The 27,843-nt window shown below is 35.5% G+C and overlaps 1 long non-coding RNA gene across 2 annotated transcripts; it reads left to right on the top strand.

The window, feature by feature from the left end:
• Positions 1-4,242: 4,242 nt before the first annotated feature.
• On the top strand, positions 4,243-27,062 carry LOC112669852 (uncharacterized). 2 transcript variants are annotated; one of them, XR_003142608.3, is made up of 5 exons: positions 4,250-4,322; positions 5,039-5,371; positions 8,986-9,325; positions 10,099-10,283; positions 26,659-27,062. It is a non-coding gene; the product is annotated as an uncharacterized LOC112669852 (long non-coding RNA). The 2 variants fall into 2 exon arrangements; XR_003142607.3 differs by lacking the exon at positions 5,039-5,371 and having other exon boundaries at positions 4,243-4,322.
• Positions 27,063-27,843: the final 781 nt, after the last annotated feature.

Raw genomic sequence — 27,843 nt, 5'->3', positions numbered from 1 at the left:
GAGAAGCAGGTTCCATGCAGGAAGCCTGACATAGGACTCGACCCTGGGTCTCCAGGATCAGGCCCTGGGCTGACGGTGGCACTAAACCGCTGAGCCACTGGGGCTGCCCTGTCCTTGGCTTTAATCTCATATGCCAAAATTCACCAGGACAACACTCTTGACCACTCTCAGGAGATATAAATTCTTGCTCTTCTTTTAATACTGCATACTAAATTTAATAGTTTCTATGCATTAAATCTAGTCTTTGTCATTAAGATAAATCACTACTTTAAGGAAGACATACTTTCTTTTTTCTTTTAAAATAATGGTTGAAACACCAATAAAAAAAAATGAAAGTAAAAAAAAAAAAAAAATAATGGTTGAACTTGTTATTTAATCCTTATATGTTAAAGAAACAGTTTATCTAATTGTCTTTCTACTGGAATGGAACCCAGGAGATCTGGCTTTTGTTCCTTGCTCAATCTATTATTTATTCTGTGACCTGGAGGCTCAATGTTTAACTTTTCTGGGCTGCTCCATTTCCCATTCCCACCAGTAGTGTATGAGGGCTCCAGATTCTCCACTTCCTTGACAACAATCATTACTGTTTGTCTTATTTTTAATTATTATTATTATGGTCACCTACTGAGTATAAAGTGATGTCTCGTGGTTTTGATTTACATTTCCTTGATGGTCAATAATGTTAAGAATATTGTCTTGTGGCTATTGGCCATCTGTATGTCTTCCTCAGAGAAATGTCTATTTAGATTCTTTGCTTATTTTCAAATGGGGTCGTTTGTCTTGTTATTGAATTGTGAGAGTACTTTACATATTCCAGATTAAGTCCTTTAACAGTTGCATGATTTACGAATCTTTTCTCCCAGTCTCTTCACTTTGGAAATTATGTCCTTTAAAGCACAAAAAAAAAATTAAATTTAATGAAGTCCAATTTATCTATTGTTCCTTCTGATGTCATATCTAAGAAATCATTGTACAAAGGTTTACACCTCTGAAGAACTCTTACTCTTGATAGAAACGTTTCCAAAAATATTTAAAAATATTCAGAGTTCCCAAAACTAGTATACTAAACACACAACTTGATAAATGATTTGGAGCAGTTTTGACAGAAGGACAGAAGATCACCGAGGGAATTTTTATATCCATGGGCCATATGACACTTTGTCCATTCTCTCTGTCACATCATTAGGGCCAGATTGCAAAACCACATTAGAGATGTAAGTGCTTAATTATTTAGGGCATAACTTATCTCCTAAGGAATATAAGTCATCTGAAAAACATGCTGAGCTCAAAATTCATAAAATGGGGATCTGATGTACTATTTCCTTGCAACTGGTTTATACCGAGAATCTATACCGAGTGTCTAACTCTTATTGAGTATTTTCAAGAACTCAATTAACTGAAGGATATCTGGGTGTTCATTTAAACTTGCCCTCTTTCATGAAATCTTAGACTTCTGTAACACTCTAACTTATTAATTCAAAGTACAACCATTGTATCTCAAGGTGCTATTGATTACCTACACCAAATGAAATGCTGTAAATAGAAATCAAAGTTACTTTCAATTTTTTAGGTATTGAAAACTTTTCTTCCTGGCTGCAAATGCATGTTTTCAAAAGTCAACATTAATGAAGAAAACGATATATTTCCTCTTCTTACCATCTAAAGGAACTGCTTTATTTTGCACATTCTCTTCCACTCTTTGCTCCATATATGTGTATTTGTACCCATTATAACCACAGTGAACATACTATTTTCAAACAGTATTTTAGGATATTGTCTTTCCAATACACTAATACATAGGCTGGCATTTCATCTGTCAGAGGGAGGGTTTGCAAACTGACTTTCCGCAAGGTGGCAATGTCCTATTTTTAGAGAGAGATTCAAAGTAGGAGTTGTATCTGATGACTTCATTTTGCCACTGAGTCGCATGGTCTTTACATGCCTTTAGACTATTACACCATGCCCTCCATGCTAAATTTTCTGCCCTCTTACCCTTTCACAAACAGAGAAAGCTATGGCCATATTCTTCCTTTGGGCTATGCAGTTTGGCCCCTGGGTACCTCTCAGATTTCTTCCCACGCCACTCTCCCTTGCTGGCTCTGCTCCAGATGTGGTGGCCAAGATCTTTCTTTCCTTAGACCTTTTCACTCCCTGTCCTTTCCACTGGGAACACTTTGTTCCTAGATCTTGCACATTTGGCTTCTTTTTAACCTTCGTGTCTCAGCTAAACATCATCTCAGTGGGAAATTATCCTGACCAAAAGTTTTTCTCCTTCCTCCAGCCACTCACATTAATAATCCAAAATCGGTATTAATGTGTATTCATGTGTTTATTCTGTTTCCCTCTGTTGACAAATGGATATTTCATAAAGCAGGAATCCTGTCTGCTTTTTTCCTCTGTTATAAACCAGTACGTATTACCACACTGGGCATAGTAGACCCTCTAGAAACATTTACTAAATGAAAAAAAATGAATGAAATTGCATGCATCTCATGCTGGTGTCATTTCTTCCTTGTTTGCCTACTGAATGGAGTGGGCACAGAATATTTCTGTTTTTGTGTTCTGTAATAGGTGTGAAAAAACAGCCAGAAGAGAAGGTGTGGGAAAATACAGGGATGGAAGGAAGAGAATAAGTGCATGTCTTTGAGGAGAAGTTTTGGTATTCTATGTGACAAACCGCATTCCCTTGGGAAATAATTTTCAGTTCCTTAGGCGGAAGTGTGGTATAACAGCACCTTTCTTGGTAAATGGATGGTCTGCCTCAATAATGCTTGTGATATCATATACTATATTTCGATATTTGGTGCATTTCTCTTGGTTGCTGAGACTGGAGAGAAATTTCCCAGTGGCAAGAAAAGGAAGCGCTCTGGTCCTCTGATTGCAAACTTCACTTCATGGCACAAATAAAGACCCAGTTGTGACCGGGTTTGAAAGGGATTGAAGCTCTAAGAGTAAAAGCAGATGATTACTGTCACTGAAAACTTCAGGTGAAAAACCATTTTATTCTGGGGTTGGATTGGGAATTGGAATTGTCACTTCTATGCCAACTTGAGCCTCAAACTGTATACTTTAATGTGTTGTCATCCTACATCAACTGGATCTCTCAGAAAAATAAATAAATTAATTAATTAATTTTAAAAAAAACTGGAAGAATGTGACCTGGCCAAAAAAAAAATAAAAACAAAAACAAAAACAAAAACAAACAAACAAACAAACAAAAAAACCAAAACTGGGCGAAAAAAATATCCCAAAGTATTTTTTTTTTTTTAGAAGAACTGAGTCTCCTTCCTTTCCCTTACGGATATGATGCCCTTTGAACAAAACAATCATCTTGGCATTCACCTCAGGAGTTGTTTCTAGCACTGAATATTCCACCCCACTATCATCCTGTTAGCTTTTTCACTGCACTCTTCAGGATTTTCACCAGAGTGAGGGGCTGGTTGAGAGAGAATCCTGCAGGTGTCTATTTCATCTTTCATTTCAAAGTGGGAAATCCTTGGCAGCAGGAAGCACCCTGCTGAGATGGAAGAATAAATAGCAAATTACAGGTCGACATTGCTAGGCTCTGACTCTCAAGTTTTTGTTGAGGTGGCAGCTGGGGATCAGGAAACAGTTCTGCTAGGGGTGGGATGGGTGGAGAATGCAGAAGGAGAGTGGAAGGGAGAAGGATGTTTTATCAACTACAGCCTGTAGGAGTCTCGAACTGAAGCCTTTTGTTATGTTCTGGATCACATGGGATTTCAATTCTGAACTAGCGCGTGTGGTAGGAACTTAAGAAGAGAGAAAATGAGAGTAGAAAGGCAGAAAGAGTAAGGTACTAGGTGGCCATGGAAAGACTGAAAGATTCACACTCTTAATTCAGAGAGTGCACTTGCGGATACACCCTTCAAAGAGCATGAGGAAATGGAGCCAACACATTGTATACAATGTTTATTTTTAAAGCAAATATCTTCAGTTCTTAGATGAATTTTCCAATACCTACAAAAGTCATTTACTTAAAATTGGTATCTAGATAACTATAACTCTAAAATCTCCTAAATTATTATGAAATATTTTAATGTAAGTATAATATTTGACTTTTATTAATTGTTCATTGGTAATAGGTGCTGGTTTTTTCTTTTAAGATTTTATTTCTTTATTTGAGAGAAAAAGAGAAATGGAGAGAAAGTGGGGTTGGTGGTGATGGGGGTAGGGAAAGGGAGAAGTAGGCTCTCTGCTGAGCTAGGAGCAGAACAAAGTGGGGTTCTATCCCAGGATTCCAGGATCATGACCTGAGTGGCAGGCAGACACTTAACTGACTGAGCCACCCAGGCACCTAACAGGTACTGTTTTAAATGTCTTAACTTGTATAACTCATTTATTCCTCGAAGCCTTCTTATGAAGTAGGTCCCACTATTATCTCCATTTTATAGCTGAAAACATTGAATCATGGGGTAGATGAGGAACTTACTCAAAGATTGTAAAGAAGTTTCTAGGAAGAGACTGTTGTGGATGTGAGTGTATTGGAAGATAAAGGACATTATTAGATCCAAGAAATTTGGCATTGCTGTTGTAATATTACATAATGTACAGTTTACCTAACCAAGCAAGTGAATTCTGGAGACTGGGTAAAATTAATCCTTGAAAATGGTTAGGCACTTAATTTCTTTTTTTGCTTTGGTTATAGTTGTCTTTTTTCAGAATACACTTGCTCATATCTAAGTGAAAAGAAATGACTATCCAGTTTTTTCTTTTATGTTTTGGGGGGAGAGGAAGCAAGTTAGTTGGAAAAAAACAAATGCTAAGAATGCCCAGGGTTTGGTCACCCATTCACAAGTGAACTGAATGGCTCTTTGCTTCGAGGGAATAAGACATCAGCAGAATGGCTTCAGGTCCTAAATGCAGGCAGCCTGAGGAATGTATGATTTGACTCCTCAAATGAGGAGTCATCATTCATCATTCATCAAATGCTGTTTGGGCAGCTGTTGTATGTTCGGCACTCTTTTAGGTTCTAAGAATGAAAAAATGAATAACATTAAAATGTTTGTAATTGTTATAGTCTGTTTCCTTCATGAGCTGAGTTCATTGATGAGATGGACTGGGAAACAAAATAACACTATAAATTGGTGAATGCTGAAGCAGGGATATATGGGAGAATGAATGGAGGCTGGACATCTAACCCAGGAGATTCAGGATGGAGGACATTTCAGCGAGTCAGGACAGTAGGAGGGAAGGCACTGACAAGAAACCATGTAAAATGACTGGAACTTAGAGAAGACTCATCCATTGCTGACATTAAACATGACATTCTGGAACTTTGCTTTGTCCTGTCATATAAAAACTCTATTCAAGACTTCTTCCTGTCTCCATTACAGCTTATCACTAAACACAGGTTAGTCTATCTCCATCTCTTTACCTACCTTTTGGTTATAACATGCTGTATTCACTAAGGGCTTACTATGAGTCTGGCACAGAGCTAATACTTTCATCTCTTATCCTTTTTATCTTTAGAAACCTTCTGTGAGGTAGTTTTCACTATGATGACCCTTTCTCCCATGAAAGAACTGATGCCTAGAGAGGATAAATCCAAAGATGGCTTAATTAGTAGCTGGTGCAACTGGGATTCAAAATCAGGTCTATTTAATGCTAGGGTCTGTGTTCTCCAACTGACACTGTTTTGCCCTCTTTACAAAGCAGCTAGATCTCTTGTGACATTTCCTTTTCTAGTATATCCTTGTAAAAATGCAAATCTCAGACTATCACAGATAGGTAAAAGATTTCACAGACTTGAATGAATACCTCGGTGTCGATACTTGGAGAAAGTAACACATTCTCTTTTGTCAATAACAAATCTGTTTATGTTTTCACCCAATTTACCTGGTTAAAATATAAGAAGGTGATCCACGATGTAAATATTTTGTAGAGCATACCACCCTCAAGAAGAAAGGACCCTACTTCCACCAGTTCTCTTCTCCCACAAGAAGACACATGGCATTTTTTATCTTATTCTCCAAGGCCAATGTTCTTCATTACCTGATAGATACCTTCTATTATTCTGTTGTAGAAATATATAGATCATAGATTCCGATATAAGTATGTTTTCTCTTACTCTCTTGTACTTTTTTTTTATTCTTGTACTTTTTTTTCAATTTGATAAATATATGCCAGAGATTCCAAAAGCAATGATTCTCCTTTGAGTTATCTAACATTTCAAAACCTCACAACTGTGATGCCTGGGTGGCTCAGTTGTTGATGGTTGAGCATCTGCCTTCGGCCCAGGGCATGATCCTGGGGTCCCAGGATCAAGTCCCACATTGGGCTCCCTGGTGGAGCCTGCTTCTCCCTCTGCTTGTGTCTCTGCCTCTCTCTCTATCTCTGTGTGTGTCTCATGAATAAATAAAAAAAATATTTAAAAAAATATATTCAAAACCTCACAACTGTCAAAGATTTGAGGTCAGCATATTAGTTTAGAAAAAAAAGCTCTTTTTTTTAAGATTTTATGTATTTATTTTAGAGACAGAGAGAATGTAAGCTGAGAGGAGGGGCAGAGGGAGAAGGAGATAATCTCGAGTAGACTCCGTGCTACTCATAAGCCCAATGTGGAGCTTGATCTCACAACCTTGAGATCATGACCTTACCTGAAATCAAGAATTGGTCGATTAACTGCACATCCAGGCACGCCATGGTTCCAGCTCTTTGATTAACTAGCTCTATAATATTAGGTTGCCTCTTTGAGCATCCATTTCCTAAACTATGGAGATTACACAATTTCGAAGGTCTTTCCCATGTTTAGAATACAGAGATTCTACTGCTTCACTGGTTTCCATACTTGTGTTGCTAAAAAGCAAATCCCAGCGCTTTCTGTAGTTGTTGCTATCATCCATGAGCTGTTAACTTCTCTAGTGTTGGCCAGTTTGGAATGAGTTTTTGGTATCTAGCAATCTGAAGAGAACGACCAACAAGACAAATTTTAACAGATAGGGAATGATCTTTACGATTCACAGTCTGAATGGGTCCTAGAATAAATGTCCTGGTGGTGAGAAGCAGGATAAAGACAATTCGAAAATTATAAATCTCTGAGTATAATGAGTCTGTTCCAGGCTGATCCCAAAGGTTCCTCTTGGTTGGCAAAACTACAGTGCTGCCTTGAGTAGCCAGATAAGCAGCAACTCAGATATATTTATGTGCCTGCAGAGATATAAAGTAAACTCATCCATGGAAAATGAAAGGCAAATTCAATTTAGTTGAATGACAAGACTCCCTTTTAATGAAGAGAGAGAAAAGCAGAGATCCATGTGTTTCTTAGTCATTATCCCAAGTGGGGGTGGGGGTGGGTATTTATTGTGAGTCAGGGCAGAGTTTCTATCTTCAGGCTTTGGAAAAAAGTGCCATGGAAATGAAAGATGAGCTTCTTTTCTGCCATGGGGATATATGCCACAATTAGCAGGAGTTGATGGGGCAGTTTTAAAGAACTTGTCATTGCCTTGAGCCCACCGCACAAACAACACAGCTCCACCTTTCACTCCTACCATATAATTATTTGATACATGCAGCCTCGGTGAACAATCTCAGGGGTCGTAAACAAGTATTGAGCACAGTCTCACTCAGAGCAGAGCTCACAAACAAGGTTTAATCTCCCGCATGTGAAAAATGTTAGGCGTGCTTTCTCGGTGCATACGAAGACATAATTCAGCAGCCTGGGAATGCATGAAACTCAGGCTGGCGGCAGATGCTCAAGCGATTCACAAATAGTACTACAAATCTTTCATTACATTTCAGCCTTTGCATTAAGGCAGGATCTTGTTATTTTGCGATGGTTTTAGAAAGCGATTATCATTTCCAAATTAAGCTTTAAGGAGCACACTGGTGAATGGTTTAGCTTAGTTCACATTCAGGGAAATGAAGAGATTTACTATTTCACAAACACCGGAAACAAACAAAAATGCTCTGGTAAAAATAGCAAATTACAGACTATTAATAGGTGAGCGATTTCATCAAGTTGAATGGACAGCCTGAATGTTGATGCTTGGTGAGAGCAACACATTCTCTTGCACCGTTTTATGGAAATGCTTTGGTAAACAGGCATTTAGGAATTCAGTTCACATATGTGAACTCTAAGTATTGTTATCTTTTACTCAAAAGTGCTTTGATGCTTACAACATAGAAAATAACATTTAAATGAATATTATAGAGACAGAAAAAAGACAAAAGATGAGAACCAAGGGAAAAAAGGAAAACTCAAGTGTCAATGTAAGGGTTAAGGGAGTTTGTGTGCCCAACTTCATGGAACTCTCTGGCACCTGGGCAGTGTTTACTCACTGTTCTAGCCTGGGATCTGTGTTGGCTGCATGCTGTGGGGTGGGGCGGGGCAGCTAGAAAGATGCTAAGGGTCACCTGTCCTAAGCCTTCCCTCTTTGCTTGTGCACAATCAGCTATTTCACTTTTCATAAACATTTCCACTACAAACAGAGGGATTATGATAAACTGTGTCCTGCAGGAAACACTAAATACACATTTTATAAAGGGGATTTAGTTAATTTTTTCAATAGGTAATAGGTGATATGATACATGACCTGGCTAAATGCTAAACACATAGCATTCTATTTTTTTTAAAAGTTTTTAATAATTTATTAGTGAGACACACACACATACACACACAAACACACACACACACACACACACACACACACACAGAGAGAGAGAAGAGGCAGAGAGAGAAGCAGGCTCCATGCAGGGAGCCTGATGTGAGACTGGATCCTGGGTCTCCAGGATCACGCCCTGGGCTGAAGGCAGCACTAAACCGCTGAGCCACCTGGGCTGCCCTAAATTTTTATTTTTATTTTTTTTTAAGATTTTATTAAAACACACAACATTCTAAAGACACAAAGCAGTATGCAGTGACTATGCCCTAGCTACGCAGTTATTTCCCCAAGCACTGGTTTTGTTGTGGTGGTTGTTCTGAGTAGACTTCCAAGTATACTTCCTTCTCCCCTTCATCATTCACAGGCATTTTCCCCAGTAAACCCTTGGACTAATCCCGTGATGTGATCTGCCGTGTGGAGGAATCAAAGTGATACCACTGTGAAACTGTATCCGAAAAAAGAGAGGAAGGAGAGAGAATGGGGCAAAAATAAATTGAAGAAATAATGCCTGCAATTTTCCAAAAGTTGCTGAAAAACAAGGTTACAAGAATCTCATCCCAAATGTGACAGAATTAATACAAAGCAAGTCATACCTAGACACATTGTATTCATAATTCTGAAATGCAGTGATAAAGAGAACATCTATGTGAAAAGCAACCAGAGAAAAACCACACATTCCATATAAGGGAACATTGGTACAAATGGTAAGAGTTATTGTTCATGTAGCAATAATGAGGCAAGATGTCAGTGAGAAGACATGCCTTAAATGCTAAAAGAAAAAAATAAAACTATCAATCTAGAACGATATATGCAGCAAAAATGTCCTTCATGAATTAAGACATAATAGAGACATTTTTCGGGTGGTATTTATTGCCTGCTTTATAAGCAATGCTAAAGGAAGTTCCTCCAGCTGGGAGAAATGATACCATATATCATCAGGAAGGAGTGAAGAGCACCAGAAATGATGAATCTATGGTGCATATTTTTAAAACTATTTCTTTCTTAATTCTTTAAAATCCAATGACTTTTTAAAAGGAAAAAAATTGGGATTGTGTTTGGAATATTTAACATATAAAAATGCAATACATCGGACAACTACATACAGCATAAAGGGTCAGGATATATGGAACTGTGTGGTCACAGAATACATACGTTGAAATGTTATGATACTAATTATAAATAGATCATGAAAATGTAGGATAAAATATTATAATATCTCAATTAACCACTAAAATTAAGCATAAAAATCTAATAGACACATTCAACCAGAATTCTGTGAGGTATTCAGTTAACTCAAAAGAAGGTAGAAGAGGACAGAAGAAAAAGGAGGTTCAGATAAGACAAACAGGAAATATAGCAAAAAAGTACATCCTTATCCAATTATCTCAACAATAACATTCAATGCAAATGAATTAAACACTCCAATTAGAAAACAGAGATTGTCAAACTGGGTTTTTTTTTTTTTTTTTTTTTTAAGCACACAGCAACTGTATGTGGTCTACAAGCAGAATTCTTTATGAAGACAGATTGTAAATAGGCTGAAAAAGATAGACCTGCAAATGTCAATAATTGGAACCTGGAATGTATATATTAATACTGGATGAAGTAGACTTACTGACAAAGTTGTTTTCAAAACAAATGAGTTATTTTACACTGAATAAGGTAAGTCACCAGTAATCCATGACCATCATGAATGTGTGTGGATGTGCCTAATAGTAGAGTTTCACCATTTATGAAGTAAATATTGAGGGAATTAAAATTAATGAAATCAACTTTTTGGTGTATTTATGTTCAAATCTACCATTATAGTTGGAGATTGTAACGCCTCTCCCTCGGTAATTGTAATTGGTAGCACAGCTAGACAAGACACCAGTAAGAGCATAAACAGCCTTAACAGCCCTATTAATCAACCAGCCTAGCTGATATTTATAGAACAGAATACCCAACACATTTTCTTCGCAGATACATAGTACGTTTACCAAGATGGACCATATCCAGAGTTATAAGACAAGTCTCCATAAAGTTTGAATGATGGACAAATTACAGAGTAGAAACCAGTTAACAGTGAGCTCTATAAAGCCCCAATATTTGAAATTACATGGCACACATCTATAAAAAACCATCTTGTGAAGAAGATAGTATATGAGAAAATAAAATATCTTGAACTGAATGATAACAAAATTACAATACAAAAAGGGATTTATAGATGTAGTTAGAGGAAAAGTTAGAGTTTTAAATGTTTACATTAGATAATGAGAAAAGTCCAAAATTACTAATGTAAGGTTCTACTCAAGAAGCTAGAAAAAGGAGAGCAAGCTAAGCTCAAAAGAGAAGGAAGAAAATTAAAAAAATAAAACAATAATCAGTGAAACAGAGAGTGAGGTTGAGCATCTTTTCAATGCGTATAGGAGTCATTCGTACTTCTTCTTTATACTAAATTATTGATTTACTTAGGCATTTTGAAATATTTGTGTTGATTCGTATTAATGCTCTTTAAACATTAAGGACCATAGTCTTCAGGGAAATACAAATCAAAACCACAGTGAGATACCACCTCACTCTGGTCAGAATGGTTAAAATGAACAACTCAGGAAACAACAGATGGTGGTGAGGATGCAGAGAAAGGGGAACCCTTTTACACTGTCGGTAGGAATGTAAATTAATACAGCCCCTCTGAAAAACAGTATGGAAGTTCCGCAAAATGTTGAACATAGAGCTACCTTACAATTCAGCAATTGCACTACTTGGTATTTATAAAAAGGATATAAACATAGAGATTTGAGGGGCACATATATACCCCAATGTTCATAGGCAATGTCCACAATTGTCAAAATCTGGAAAGAGCCCAGATGTCCCATGACAGATGAATGGATGAAGAAGATGGACACACACACACACACACACACACACACACACACTGAAATATTACTCAGCCATTAAACGAATGAAATCTTGCCATTTGCAATGACATGGACAGAACTAGAGGGTATTATGCAAAGTGAAATAAGTCAGAGAAAGACAAATACCATATGATTTCACTCATATATGGAATCTAAGAAACAAATCAGGTGAACATAGGGAAAGGGAAGGAAAAATAAAGTAAGACGAGAATTAAGAGGAGACAAACCATAAGAGACACTAAATTCTAGGAAACAAACTGAGGGTTGCTGGAGGAGAGGTAGGTGAGGAGATGGGGTAACTGGTTCAGGAGTATTAAGCAGGCACTTGATGTAATGAGCCCTGGGTATTATATGCAACTGAAGAATCACTAAATTCTACCTCTGGAACTAATTAAAAAAAAAACACTAAGGACCATAGCTTACTACTTTCAAAATCATTTCTTTATAGAAATATAATTTACATACCTCATGATATTACCTTCAGTTGACAACATAATGAGTTGGTATTTGTAGATATTGAGAAGTGATCACAACTACAAGTCTAGTTAATATCCAGCACCATACTTAGTTAGAATTTTTTTCTTGTGATAAGAACTTTAATGATTTACCCTTAGTAACTTTCAAGAATGCATACAGTATTAACTACAGTCACCATGTTGTACAGTGCATCTCCATGACTTATTTACTTTATAACTAGAAGTGTGTACCTTTTGACCTCCTTCACCAATTCTGCCCACCTTCATCCTCACTTCTGACAACTACCACCAGTCTGTTCTCTGTATCTGTTGAGCTTGTTTATTGTTGTTGTTTGTTTGTTTAGTTTTTGGATTTCACGTATAGATGAGATGGTACCATATTTGTCTTTCTCTGTCTGACTTATTTCACTTACCATAATGTCCTTTAAACGTTAAGGACCAGGATCCCTGGGTGGCTCAGCGGTTTGGCACCTGCCTTCGGCCCAGGGCATGATCCTGGAGACCCGAGATCGACTCCCACGTCGGGCTCCATGTTTGGGGCCTGCCTCTCCCTCTGCCTGTGCCTCTGCCTCTCTCTCTCTCAGTGTTTCTCATGAATAAATAAATAAAATCTTTTTAAAAAAGAAATAAACATTAAGAACCACAGCTTATTGCTTTTTTATGGGTTTTCTGTTTGTTTTTCGGTCATTGTCTTTGATTATAATTCTTTGCAATGAAGACATTTTGAGATTTATATATTTCAAATAACCAGCCTTTCCATTTATGCTTCCTAGATTTTGTGTCTGATTTAGAAATGCCTTTCCTACAAGCTTCCTACAAACTAATGATTTTATGGTTTTACTTTTATGCTTAAATTTTTGATTCATCTTAATTTTATTGTGAACTGATAGAGTGATCCAATATTGGTTAGACGGCCAACCAATTGCCTCATCACCATTATTGAATAATCTCTATTGTTTCTACTGACAGGCATAACCTAAAATAAAATCCTCTATGCTCTTTGGGTCTATTTACCTACTCTTTCTTTGATCTATCTATCTATCCGTGTACAATAAGACAGTACAGTAATCATTAAAGCTTTATAAGACTAGTCTCAATTCATTAACCTTCTCAAGTAGATATGACATGGATGTTCTTACTTGATGATTTTTCTGTATTAATTTAAAATCAGCTTATCTGTTTTTTTAAAGGCCTAGTCACTTTCTTGGGAAGGTTATAAATTTATAAATTAGGAAGGATCAGTGGTTCAATGACATTGAATCTTTTACCTAAGGTTATGGTAAATAATTTATTCATTGAAGCCTTTTGTGTACTTCAATAACATTTTAGATTTTTCTTAATATGGATTTTGCACCAACTGGTTCATGTTTATTTAAGTGTTAGAAATATAGCTACAGATACATAAATACAGGTATAGAAAGCACCCAGCCATTTTACTGATTTTTTTATTACTTGCAATGATTTTTAATTGAGTTTCCTGAGTAAATGATCATATCTTCTGCAAATAATGATACTTGTATCCTCATCTTTTCCAATTTTTATACCCCTTCTCTTTTTCCATGATAGTGGTCATTCTAGTTTTTAAGAAGAAATTTTTCACTGCTTCAGTTAGTATAATTCAAGCCATTAGTTTGATAAAGACATGTTAAAGCCTTATCCTTCCATTACTATGTTGAAAAAGTTTTTTCTCATAAATAATGGATGTTGAAATTTTAGCTTTTGAACTATTAATACAGTGAATTATGCTAATATATTCTTAACACTAAGTCATACATTATTAGAATAAAGACCACTAGATTATTTTATATTATAAGACTTTTAATGTGCTGCTGAACCTCATTTGCTAATATTCTGTTGAGAATTTTGTAGATCTTCATAAGAAAGAGCTAACATTATTGTTACAATTTATTGCATTTTGTTACCAATATTCTATCACTTTTATAAAAATAATTTGAAAGCTTTTTTGACCTGTGCTCTACAAGAAGGCTTGACAAACTACTGCCAACCACCTGTTTTTATAAAGTTTTATTGGAATGTAACCAACAATACTCATTTATTTATATATTGTCTATGGCTCTTTTCACTCTGTGGACAGAGTTGATTAGATGCCACTGAGAATGGACATAGTTCACAAAGCCAAAGACATTTACTCTATCCCTTTACAGAAAGATTTTGTAGACTACTGCTATAAAATCATTTAAGTGGCAATGTAATTATTGCTTAATTAAGGCTTGATAAGATTCCATTTGGAACACTCTCAACTCATCATTAATTCCCTATGTCTACGTTTCTTTCTGTTTGTGTGTGTACTGGTCTGCTCGAGTTGAAACTTGATTTCTTTATGTATACTTTCACATCTAAATGCTCCTTCTATCTTTCCCTGTGGTTAATTTTATTGTTTATATTTTCCAAATATTCTGAACTTTGGTTTGGAGTTATTGATTTAAGAATTAAGCTTTTTTTTTTTTTTTAAGTTTAGGCCATTAAGGTTTTTTCCCTAGTTTTTATATGAAGTTATAATTTTATGTCTTTATGGGCTATCTTTTAAAAATAATTACGTTTACAATTCAGTATTCATTGAAGTTTTTTTTTATGCCCTAATATATTTTGAATGTTCCAAGTCCTTGAAAAATACACGTAGTCTCTATTTGTGAAATATTGAGCTTTTAATATGTACATAGCTTGATGTATATGATTAACTTGTTATTTACATCTTTTATATCTTTGCTTATCTTTCTCCATTGATCAGTCTTTCATTAAACTGAAGGGCTAATTAAAACTTCCCATTACTCTTTGTATTTCCTGTCATCTGTGTTTCTGAATTTTGATTACAAAATTGAGTAACACAGGTTTGAACTGGGTAGGTCCACTTATACATGGATTTTTTTTCAATAAGAACAGTACTATAAATGTATTTTCTCTTCCTTATGATTTTCTTGATAACATTTTCTTTTCTCTAACTTATTTATTATAAAAATATAGTATGTCATATATATAACATACAAAATAAGTGTTACTTGGCTATGTTCTCAGTAAGACTTCTGATCAAGAGTAGGCTGTTAGTAATTAAATTTTTGAGTCAAAAGGGTTATGTGAATTTTTGACTGTGTGGGGAATCAGCATTCTAATCCTCATGTTGTTCAAATGTCAACTGTATATGTTATTTGGCCAATAGATGATCACGACTATTAGATGTATATTATGGCATGCAACCTTTATGGAATTCTTTAATTCATTAATCCTCTTTATGCTGAGTTTAACTTTGATGTGACAATTACCACTCTTGTTTTCTTTCTTTTCTTTTCTTTTCTTTTCTTTTTTTCTTTTCTTTTCTTTTCTTTCTTTTCTTTTTTCTTTCTTTCTTTCTTCTTTCTTTCTTTTTTTTTTGATTTTTTTTTAATTGGAAATCCACTCTTGTTTTCTTTGGCTTTGTATTTTTAGGAATTATTTTGAAGCCCTGTTTTTAATGTTTTTTTTTTTTTTTTTGCAATTTTGTATGCTTATTATGTATAACATGGTATTGAACATAACACTGATTCTTTGTTCTTATATATAAAATAATTTGATTTTATGATTCAATCAGTTCCATTTATTTAGACATGTGAGTTTAACCATCTTACAGTTATATTACAGATTTATTTTGTCATATAAGTACATTTAAAAAAAAAGTACATTTTTTTCTATGTGTTCCATTTCAATTGCATTTTTAATTCTTATCTCACTCTTTATGTGGTGTGCATGGTCTGTGATTTGGTTTATGTACATGTATTTCTTCTGATAATTTGGAGAGTTTGAATTTTTGCTTTTGTAATAATTTTCATAATTATACCATTAAAAAATAAAAACAACCTTTTATTATAATCTGTCATGAGAATAATTGTATCTCCTTTTTATTGTTAAACCATTTTTAGGGATCCCTGGGTGGCGCAGCGGTTTAGCGCCTGCCTTTGGCCCAGGGCGCGATCCTGGAGACCCGGGATCGAATCCCACATCCGGCTCCCTGTGCATGGAGCCTGCTTCTCCCTCTGCCTATGTCTCTGCCTCTCTCTCTCTCTGTGTGTGACTATCATAAATAAATAAAAATTAAAAAAAAAAAAACCATTTTTATTATTCTTACTAATCTCTCTTTACTATGTATACATAAGCATTCTGTATAATCAATAATATATTGATTATAGCTATGTCTTAAAATTATAACTTTGTCTTAAAAATACTATTCATATTTCATTTTTTTCTCTTTACAATTATTTCATACACTGCTATTTTATTTTATATAATCATTGGAATAATTATATTTCTGATTCTTCCCCATTTTTCCTCAACTGATTGATTCTGGTAGATTATATTCTTTTTTTTTTTTTTGATTATATTCTTTATTTTAGTGATTTCTTTTATACCTTTAGCCACAGTCATAATGATATTAGTTTATTTATCAATTTAAAATCCTGCCTTTCAAAAAAAAAAAAAATAAAATAAAATAAAATCTTGCCTTTCTCCTATAGACTTAGATGAGAATATCAGCAACTTCTTTCAGTGTTGTCTCTAAGTCTTTTAAATATATTATTTTAATACTACTTAAATAGAAAAAGACTGTGTTCTATTATGTTACTTAATCTCTGAGTGCCTGTACGTATAATCCTATTTATATATACAGACAGAGGCTAAGTGACATAATTGAGTATAAATAATAATAAATAATACCCCCCACCTCACAGAAATTATATGAGGCTGTAGAACAGTGTCTGGTACTTATTAAACACTTAATAAATGTTAGCTTTTTCATTATTATTTTATCATTAATCATAATACTTACATTTATCTTACTTAGTCTTGTTCATAGAGTTAAATGGGTTTAATAGCATTTATACTTATCTTTTAGGTGGTTGAAAGTGGTCCTTTTGTTTCTTTATGGGGGACTCAATAACCATATTTCCTGATTTGTTTTATGTCTAAAACATAATGCAGGTGTACCCTGTTTTATTGTGCTTTGCTTTATTGTGCTTTTTATCTATGGAAGGTTTGTGACAACCCTGAGTTCAGCAAATCTATCAGTACCATTTTTCCCTTTGTGGCTCTATTTCACAGTTTGGCAATTCTCCCAATATTTCAAACTTTTTCATTATTGTTATATTTCAATTACTGCTGTCTGATGATAAAACTTTAACAATTAATTGTTGCTGAAGTGGTTTCCTGAGATAGAATCTACTCCTGGTGAAGACACTGTGAAGTCTGCTGAAATGACAATAAAGCATTAAGAATATGATAGAAACTTAGTGGGGAAAGCAGTGATAGGGCTGGAGATGACTGACTCCAATTTTGAAAGAAGTTCTGTGGGTGAAATGCTATGAAAAAGTGTCACATGCTACAAAGAAATCTTTTGCGAAAGAGTCCATTAGTGAGGCAAACTTTATTGTCTTATTTGAAGAAAGACCAGTCTCATACCACCCTTGGGCAACCACCATGCTCATCAGTCATCAGCCATCAACATCTGGGCAAGACCCTGTGCCAGCAAAAAGGATTAGGACTTGTGGAGACCTCAGATGATAGCATTTTGTAGCAATAAAGTATTTTTAAATTAAGATATGTACATTGAGTTTTTTAGGCATAATGCAATTCACTATTATTACTAGACTATGCTATAGTATAAACATGACTTATATAGGCACTGAACCAAAAAATTCATTTGACTTATTTTGTTGCAATATTCACTTCATTGTTGTGGTCTGGAATGAAAACCACAATATCTCTGAGGTAGGCCTGTGGTTCGTTGCTTTTATGCTTGAATGATGGCTTGAACAGGTCTGAGATTCTTTGAAGACTTTGGGAATGCTGGTCACTGCCTGGTCTGATTTCATGCTGCTGTGGAGAACCTTCAAGTCAGAGTGATATATTTCATCTTAGTGGTGGCAACTTGATCATTCAATCTTGAGGCACCCTAAAATGTGTCCTATATATTTGATTTCTGATAGATGCAGGTGTATTTTGGTAATTTTGAGAATGTTTTTGAATATTATCTTTGGATATCTCTTAAAAATATTTTAGTACCTTAGATGTCTTCATTAAGGACACCAAATCACCGTTTGTGGGAATATTTTTACATTACTTTTATAACTACTATTTTTCTCTTTTATTTTTGCTTTAATCTACTTTCATTCCATCTTGATGATTGCTTTTCTTTTCTTTTTTTTTTATGATTGCTTTTCATAATCCATGTTACCAAGTTCTTTGCCAGGTGTTTAAAGGTGTCTATTTTCCTCTGCTGCTTCTGCTGAACTTTGTTTCCTAGATGTTCTTCTATGTCTTCCATGTCCTCTTGAAACTCTGATTTTAGGGCAGCATTTGGTTCATGAAATTTATTTATTTAAGGTTTGATAGCTAATGGTGATATAATTATCACGATTTTAATTTGTTCCATTCTCATGTAATATAGAATTCGCTATTTATTTTCTATTCTATTTCCTTTCAGTAAAGCACATGGATATCCTTTACTTGGGTAGTTTTTGATCATTAAGAATATTTGATTTAGTTAAATTCCTCCGAGACCTACTGTTTTCAGGAAGTTCATGGAAATAAGGCCAAGAGCTATGTTTTAGGCTGGCAGAAATTTTCTGTGACACGTGGTTTTTTTTGTGAGCATGAATGGGCTTTACCACTCTTTCTCCTAACCACGAAGGTGGCAGCAGCAGGGATACTTAATGCCGAGCATTTCTTCTCCTGCGTCCCCTCTGGCAGATTGCTTCCTTCAAGAGGGCTGTATCTGGATGATGTGTCCTACTTTCATCCTCTTGGTATCAGTCTGGGTTCAGAAAACCTCCACCACAAGCGTGATCTCCTACTGCCATTCTTCCAAGAAGACATTCTTCCAAGTGGTTGCTTTTATTCTGTAAGTTTTCTTAAGATTTGCATTTGATTCCCTCTTGGCTTCTTTCAGCAACTCTCTGTGACCTTCACCTCATCTGGCTGTCCCTTCCTCCTATCTTGTTCTCTGGTATGACGGATGTTTCTTGGTTTCCTCAGACATGAATCTGTGTTATGCCTTTGTGCTCTCCTGGATGTCTGGCCAACATCATCTTTACCGCCATGGTAAAATCACAAGAGGAATATTTTTGCTGTTACTAATTAGTAATTCTGGCAACCAATTTTGATGTTGGCAAATGACCCTGTGAGAGCAATATTTCCTTTTCCCTGTCACTGTGAGCAGCCGAGCCTCATCAGCTCCCCTTTTCTTGGTCATATAATACATTAAATAAAAAGATTGACTTATTAATCATTAAATAGTCTTCTCTTGTTCCAATTCTGTTCCTTTCCTGTCATAAGACCTCTGCCAGGGGAGAAACCACTTCCCCTTGTCCTCCCCCCCACCCCATTTATCCAGCTATTTATATCCTGCATGCAATATTTATATGATAAAATGTCAGTGCATTTTGATCTAACTCACCTTGTAAAGAATGTCACCAAGGACTGGACAAATACCTCCCAGACCCCACAAAGCCTGGACACATCAGCCTTGTCTGAGGTGCACTCCAACCTTCTCTTTTTCCAAAGCTTCTCTACCTTTCAAAGCTCAGCAAACATCCTGTATTTTTTTTTAAATTTTTTTTATTTATTTATGATAGTCACACAGAGAGAGAGAGAGAGAGGCAGAGACACAGAAAGAGGGAGAAGCAGGCTCCATGCATCGGGGGCCCAACGTGGGATTCGATCCCGGGTCTCCAGGATCGCACCCTGGGCCAAAGGCAGGTGCCAAACTGCTGCGCCACCCAGGGATCCCAACATCCTGTATTTTTAAAAAGACTTCTCTGACTTCGGAACACACAGTGAAGTCTCTCTTCTCTGAATTCCTCCTTATGTTTCACCGTGGTGTGTAGTGGGAGATGAGCACACACATCTGGAGACAAACTGCATGCATTGAAGCCTGTTCTGCAAGTCACCAACTGGGTCCTCTCAGTGACTTCTCTCAGTGTCCTAACCTAGAATACCCAAGGCACATGCCTTCATAGTTTTTTTTTTTTTCCTATGGCTGCTAATGATAAAATTGACCTCATGGGGTTTTGCTGTTGATTTAATTAAATTAACAAATGATGTTGCTATGTTATATAAGAGCTATTATTTACAAATACATATATTTTGACAATGATGCTTTCTGTACCAATAGGTACCAAACACTATATTAGCTGCTTTAGTCCGTGCTTTTTCTGGGGATGAGGTGAGGTTCCAAAATTCTTGTGTGATAAATTGTATGATGTATATATATATATTTTTTTTTTTACAATTTTTTATGTATAAAAGAAACTGGACATATTTAAAGAGTACTTGGTGAGTATTGGCAGAGGTAGATTCCCATAGAACATAATCACAATGAAGACAGCAAATATTCCTAGTCACTCTCAAAAGTTTCCTTGAGCCCTTTTGTAACTTATCCTTTCTTCTATTCCTGTCTCAGGTAATGACTGATCTTTCTGTCCCCCTTACAGATTACTTTGAATTTTCCAGAATTTATATAAATGGAATTATACCACTTATTTTTGTGTCTGTTTCTTTTCAAAAGATTTATTTATTTATTTATTTATTTATTTATTTATTTATTTATTTATGAAAGAGAGATAGAGCATACATACATAGGGAGGAGAGGCAGAGGGAGAATCTTATGTAGATTGAGTGGGGCTCCATCTCATGACCCTGAGATTAAGACCTGAGCCCAAATCAAAAGTAGGATGCTTAACCAACTGAGTCACCCAGGTGTCTCTGTTTTAATTTTTTTTTCCACCTTAGTGTAACAGGTTTAGGGCCTATCCAAATTGTTGCATTCATCAATGTTTGCCCTTTCTATTAATTATTAGTATTCAATTGTTTGGGTATTCCTCGATTTGTTTATTCATCAAACTATTTATGGACATGGATTGCTTTTACTGTTGGGACATTTGGGACATTATTAATTGAGCTGTTATGAAATCCATGTGCAGGTCTTTCTGCAGCTGTTATCATTTAATCTGAAGAAAAGCTCCTGGGTCATATGATAAGTACATATTTAACATTTTTATGAACTAGACACACTGTCTTTTTGTACACCAATTTCCCTGGGCCCTTATTGCTCTTCCACATATAAATGAAAATTTTTGGCAAATAGATTTTGAAGGGATTTCAGGTAAAAGGGAAAACATGCCCATGTGATACACAAGAATAGAGAGAATGTTCCTATTTTCCACTATTAGTTAAGTAGGTGTTCAAGTACATCATGATAAGTTTTGTAAGTGCAAGAGATCTGGCCCTTCTCATTCACAATTAGAGCCTATGTCTTTCAGGTAGTGCTTGTCTGGCATGGAAGAGGCTGGCAGCAACTTGTTTTTGAATAAATGTTTGAATAAATGAATATCTGAAAGTTTGAGCGAATATTTATTTTGAGGTCAACTTGCATATTGACATGTGAAATTATTCCTGACAAATGAATAGACCTGGAACTTCCCTTTAAAAAATGGATTTTAGAATAATATATTTACATATCCTGTCTCAAAAGATGACAGTGACATAAGCAATTTTGTGCATTTTTTCATTTGTCATCCTTCTGTGTTACATTTGGTTGTTAGGGTTCCATACAGACATATCTCAAACTACACAAATAAATTATAACTTATTTGAAGGCATTTATGCATTATTTGTTTCCACTATAGCACTGAATGCACTACTATGAAGGCTGTAGGTTGTCATTACATGTTTGTCGACAGACTGAATGGTAATAACTATGATTGCAGGACTATTAAAATTCATTCAGTCAACACTTATTTGCTGAGAAAGCACTCCATTGGCAGGTAGTGTTTTAGGGAATGTAGAAACATCAGTGACCCACAAAGTGGGGCTTAAATTTTAATGGGAGATGACAGACAGTAAACAAAATAAGTAAAACAGCTGATACCCCACATGGCAACACGTGTGTTGGAGAAAAGTAGGCAAGTATGGTGACGAGGCTCAAGCCACATAGACATTGGCAGAAGGGCACTTCAGGCAGAAAGAAGCACATGCACAACATTTAGGGTGGGGAAGTCTCTGTCAGGGAGTATCTTGGCTGACGTCAAGGACAGTGTGCTTGAAGTAAGGTGAGGGGCAAGATGGTAGGAGCTGAGGTCAGGGAATGCGGTCAGGTCTTCTTGGTCAGTGTAAATATATTAGGCTTCACTGAGTAAGCTGGGAAGATATTGGAAAGTAATGAGTTAATGAGTGATATGATTGATATTATTCGTGGTCCAGATCACTTTGACTATAGTGTCAAGAATAAACTGTAGGAGTGAAATGGGACCTCAGGGAGATGGGTTGGGAGTCTGGTGTAATGGCACAAGGAAGATATTAATAGATTGGATCTGGGTGGCATCAGGGGAAGAGGTGAGAAGTGTGAGCAATCAGGTGGTATTTGGAGCCTGTTATTGAGAAACCTCTAGACATCGGCATGGCGATGTGGAATGGCCAGTTGAATATACAAGTCTGCAGTTCAGGTGAGAACTACAGGATGGAGATCATCATTTGGGGTCAGGCTACAAAGATGGCATATGGGCCTGGGTGAAAGGAATATTATAGTTAGGGAAGATGTCCAGGGCTTGAACCCTTGAACCCTGAAGGACTCCAATAATAAGAGGTCAGGCAGATGAAGAGAAATCAGTCAAGGAGACCAAGGAGGAGCAGCCAGTGAGTTAGGAAGAATGCCAGAGAGTGTAGATTCTTAGGAAGTTAAAGCGTGTAAAGAGGACAGACATGAGGTTGAAGCTGGGATGATGGTATGGCTGTTAGTATGGCCAGACATAAGAAAAAATTCTGGTAGTTCCTGAGGACTTGATATTTAGTTGCAGGTAACTACTGGCTGCAGTGAAATCAAGAATGAGTCTTACCAGTTTCTACCTGTTAAAGTGCTGGGGCCACTGGTAGTAGTTGCTGAGGCACCCATTCCTTTAGATTGTAAAATATACCATAAATAAAAATCAAGGAGGTGCTTCATCTTATAAATACTACACACAGGTTATGAGTGCCTAGAAAACTGGTGAAGGGGAGAAGTACTGCATCACTCCCCAGGTTCAACTCTCACCCATGGGGTCTTGGACTTCAGGGTAGCTACTTTGGTCAGTTAATCTAAGCTACAGAACCAAAACCAACAGGAAGGTAAGACTCAGAACTAAGCTTTTTGAGGATTTAAAAAAAATACTTCCAAAGCTTTTATTGAGTGTTCCTGGGATGTTTGGTAGTTTAAGGATCTTGTGTCTGTTTTAAGAGATTATTTTTGGAATCATAATGAATTTGACTGTGGTTTTGCCTTTCTTTTTTATTTTATCTCTGTGTGCTTTAGAAGATGAATTTGTCTGAAGAATACAAGAAGCTCTTCACTTCTTGGTTTTAATATCCCTCATTTATAAAAGAGCTTTGGGGGAAGAAATGAAGAAATCATTTAATTCTGTATGTTTGAAAGTAGACACCTTAAACCTTAAACCACACAGAATCTGAATTTTATGGTGTGAGATACTCCATTTCTTCGATAAAACATCTTTGTTCCACTTTCATCAAATTTTCAAAAAGTTTATACACATCGATTATGATATGCTACCTACATCTATACTAAGATATAGCCCCTCTTTTAAATTCCTTCTTTAAATTTAAATTTTAGTTGTGAAAATTCCTAATCTGTATTAGCACTCACCATAAACAGAAGTAATTCTACACTTATAGTTATATTGCTTTTAAGTGTATCTTCCAAAATTTATTACTTAAAATGAAAAAAAAAAGGAAAGAATTTAAAGAATTCTCAGAAATTGCAACATGGTCTACAGAATACTTCTATGCTGATGAATGGCTCCTTGAGGAAAATCAGCTCTCTTATTAATATAACATCTGGCTTGCATCTTGCATAAATAAAAACACAAGAGCAGGATAGAAGTAACGGAAGAGGAAAGAGGGAGGAAGGAATGTCGGTTTTCTAGCATAATAATCTCTAACAGCCAAGAAATCTAATTAGAAGAAATGTCGTCTAATGAGACTCTAGTCAAGAAAATTCCACAGGAGAAGGCAAAGCCACTTGGGACAACAGAAGAAATAGTGAACCAGTTAAGGAATCTAAAAACAAATAAATAAAAAACAAAAAACCGAAAACTCAAACAGCATGCATTGACACTGACTTCAGAACTCCTTTCAGTCAAAATGGCAACTATTAATGGCTTCTCTGGGGATCATTTCTGACTTTGACCACAGAAATTCCATGGCTTGGTTAATATGTTTTAAGAAGCACTCCACTGTTCTCATCTGCATGATCAAATTTCTGTCTTTCCCTTTGTGCATTGTCAGCCTGGAAGAAGGGAACATGACTAATGAAAGATGTAAACAGAAGCTAATTCTCATGCTTTTGCATGGATGGGTAGAATGGTTCCTCCTCTATAGGAAACACTAGTTCTGATAATTCTGTTGGAGGTCGACTTGATATTACAGTTGAATGTCATTGATTTTCCAGTTAAATCTTGTTTGATTTTTCCAGATTTGGAAACTGAAGCAATGAAATGAAATTGAAGAACATTGAATAGTAAAAAACAAAAATAATGCAAGCCAGTAAATAGTAAAAATCCAAAACCAAAAACAAATGTAAAATAGGAAAAACAATAAAAATGAGACCGGGGGTTTTCCATGATGTTTTCTTGTTGTTATTGTTTTAATCAGTTAGCTACTGTGTGCTTGACATGGAATGCTTGGTATTATCTTTTTCCTATCTTGGCTCCATATTATCTAGAAAGAAAGGGCAGCCAAAAGCTGGTTTCTGTTGCTTAGTGAACCTCCAAGATTCTGGAGACATAAACTGGCCACATAGTAGAGTCACACAGATTAGTCTACATAACAGGATAAATTTAAAAAATCAAGAAAGTGGAATTTGGGATTCTTCCAACAACACACACACACAAACCCTGAAAAAATACAATCCATGATATAAAATATTTATTTTTCTTGGTTTCCTAAAATCAGATTCCTCAGTACTGATAAATACTGATAAATGTTTCTCTGCCTTTCTCCTATTAATCATCTTTATTTATGACTTGATAAGAACTCTCCTGATGTAATAATCGAGTAGCATGTTCAAAATGCTGGCAATAAATATTGCATTCTTCAATTATATATACCAACTAAGTTAATAGACCTTTGAAGATGGATAACTTTTGACCCATCGTTTCTAAGAGTTATCCTAATTGAATAGCTATGCAGAAACTTGTGTAGGAGTATTTATTTCATAATTTTTATAACAGTGAAGATTAAAAACAAACCATATAGTCTCTTAAGAAGGAATGGTTTACCTATATAGTAGCATAGTCATACCATGGAGTAGTATGATTTAGCCACTACAAAGAGGATGCAGAGAATCAAGTTAATTCTCGTCTTTACCTGACTGCCTTTTATTGTGAAACCATCCTTCTCCAAAGAGTATCATACACTCTAATGAATGATATGACATGAACTAGAAATGAATGTTTATAGAAAGTTGACTGCTATAAGTAGGAATTTTAATTATGGATTCCTATGTCTTCATCAAGGTGCTCCTAAAGTGATCATGCCCCACCTTAGAGGTAAGCACAGATGATCCATCCAAACCCAGATTCTCATTTCCTTGACCTCTTTAAGCATCAGTACCTTTCCCCTTACCATCCCTTGGCTCTCTGTTAACTATTATGTCCTAGATATTATTGTCATCACTTAACCTCAATTTCAATGTCCCATGATCCTTATTCAGCTAACTCATTCTACTATTGCTAATTCAGAAATGTTTAGACATCACTAAGAACAGTCCCTCATCACCTCAATTGCCTTCTTTCTCAAGACAATGAAACAACAACAAAAACAATTCCACTCTGAGTTATCCTAACAGTCTAGTCTTCCACACTTTAATCTGGAAAAGGATCACCAGTCTTGGTCATGCAGCTTGAGATCTGGACAGGTACATCTGTTGTCACTTTCACCTAGTTTGAGATTTTTCTTTTTTATATTTTTTTCATAGAAATAACAAAATTTCTATTCAATCACTTTTCTGTGAAATAAAGTTTTTTCTTATCTGGAATAAGATTTTTTTGGGGAATATGTATATACTTGAGTTAGCTGGTTTGTCACATCTTTAAACATACTTAAATATGTAAATATGAATATTTCTCTTTTAAAAATATATTTATTTATTTATTCATGAGAGACACACAGGGAGAAAGGCAGAGACACAGGCAGAGAGAGAAGAAAGCCCCCTGCAGGAGCCCGATGTGGGACTCCATCTTGAGACTCCAGGATCACGACCTGAGCCAAAGAGACGCTCAACCACTGAGCCACCCAGTTGCCAATATGAATATTTCTAAAGCAAATTACCCTGAATACAGTTTGAAACACATACACATGACAAAGCAAATAAGTTAAATATGCCAATATCATTAGAAACCAAGATTTTCAGTACAAGAGAAAAGAAACATATTACAGGATCAAAGAATTAAAGTAAAAACCAGTTAATCCTAAATGTGAATTGGAAATAACAGTATGAACTTATGTTTTTCATGATTTTTTTCCCTTATCTCTGTCCACTAAAAAAAGTTTAGAAACAATGGTCAATCTGTAGCAATGAATACCCTGTAGAACCTAGGTTATGATCTCTAAATATCATTTGTCTCTCAACAGGAAATCAGAGCACCTTGTAAGATGGCTGAGTCCAGGTCTAAGACATGAAATGAACAAAATGAACCAGGAAACTCTCTCTACACCAGATTAAAGGGACACTGCTAAAGGCTCTGGGTTGTGTCAGGAGTAGTTGGAAACCAACTTGAAAGAGTTTCCCTGGCAACATACAGGAATATCTGAGCATCATAAATAGACAAGATCTTAAAACTTCTCATTATAGGAAAAAAATGTACCTATGTATGGAAACAGATGTTAACTAGATGTATTGTGATGATCATTTCACAGTATGTACAAATACTGAATCATGATGTTGAACAACTGAAGCTGATATAATGTTATATGTCATTATATTTCAATAAAAATAAATCGGTAAATAAATACAACCTCAAGACTTTGAAATACAACACCTATGTTAAAATGTGCATGAGTTTTTAATAACATAAAGAGAATACTTCCTATACAACCTTTGGAGAAAGTGAGAAATCACAATCTGTCTGAAAACTGGAAAACAAATGGAAAGAATCAAGCATTATCCTCTTTTCTATCCTCAGTGTAATTATTAAGAGAAATAGTCTTGGTTATAAGAATTGTTATACATGTTAATTGCAGAATAATGGAATTAGGATATAACCATTTTCTCCCCCTAATGCAATAGTGAATGTTTATAGATAATGATCATGAGTGGTTCCCCAAATCATTAGTAAAAAGTGAATAGAAACCTTTATAATGGATGAATCAAGCTAGTAACACCTGAATCCACTGATCAATATTAATATTTGAGTCTTGAGGGTGAGGGTTAGAAGGAAGAGATTGGGGGGAAAAAATGAAAACACTATGTGGATTCTAATGGTAAAATCCAGAAAATGGTAATTCTACAAGACAAAAAAAAAAAAAAAAAAAAAAAAACCAACTTTTTTTCAAATAATAAATTGAAAGCAGGAAAAAGAAGGAGGGGGAAATTGATCAGAAATGAAGAGACTTCAGAGACATATCAACCAAATGCCATATGTAGAATTTTTTGGATCCCAATTGAAAAATATGAGCTGTATAAACATTTATGGGACAATATTTATGAGATATTTGGGGAAAATTTGAACATTCACTGGGTATTTGAGTACGTTATGGGATTATTGACAGTAATTTCAGGTGCAAAAAAATGACATTGTATTTATGTTAGAAAAGTAG

The sequence above is a fragment of the Canis lupus genome, chromosome 25 (genome assembly GCF_003254725.2).
Source record: "Canis lupus dingo isolate Sandy chromosome 25, ASM325472v2, whole genome shotgun sequence".
Classification (NCBI taxonomy): Eukaryota; Metazoa; Chordata; class Mammalia; order Carnivora; family Canidae; genus Canis; species Canis lupus.
The sequence above is the reverse complement of the archived record's forward strand: the minus strand, read 5'-3'. Positions and strand labels throughout refer to the sequence as shown.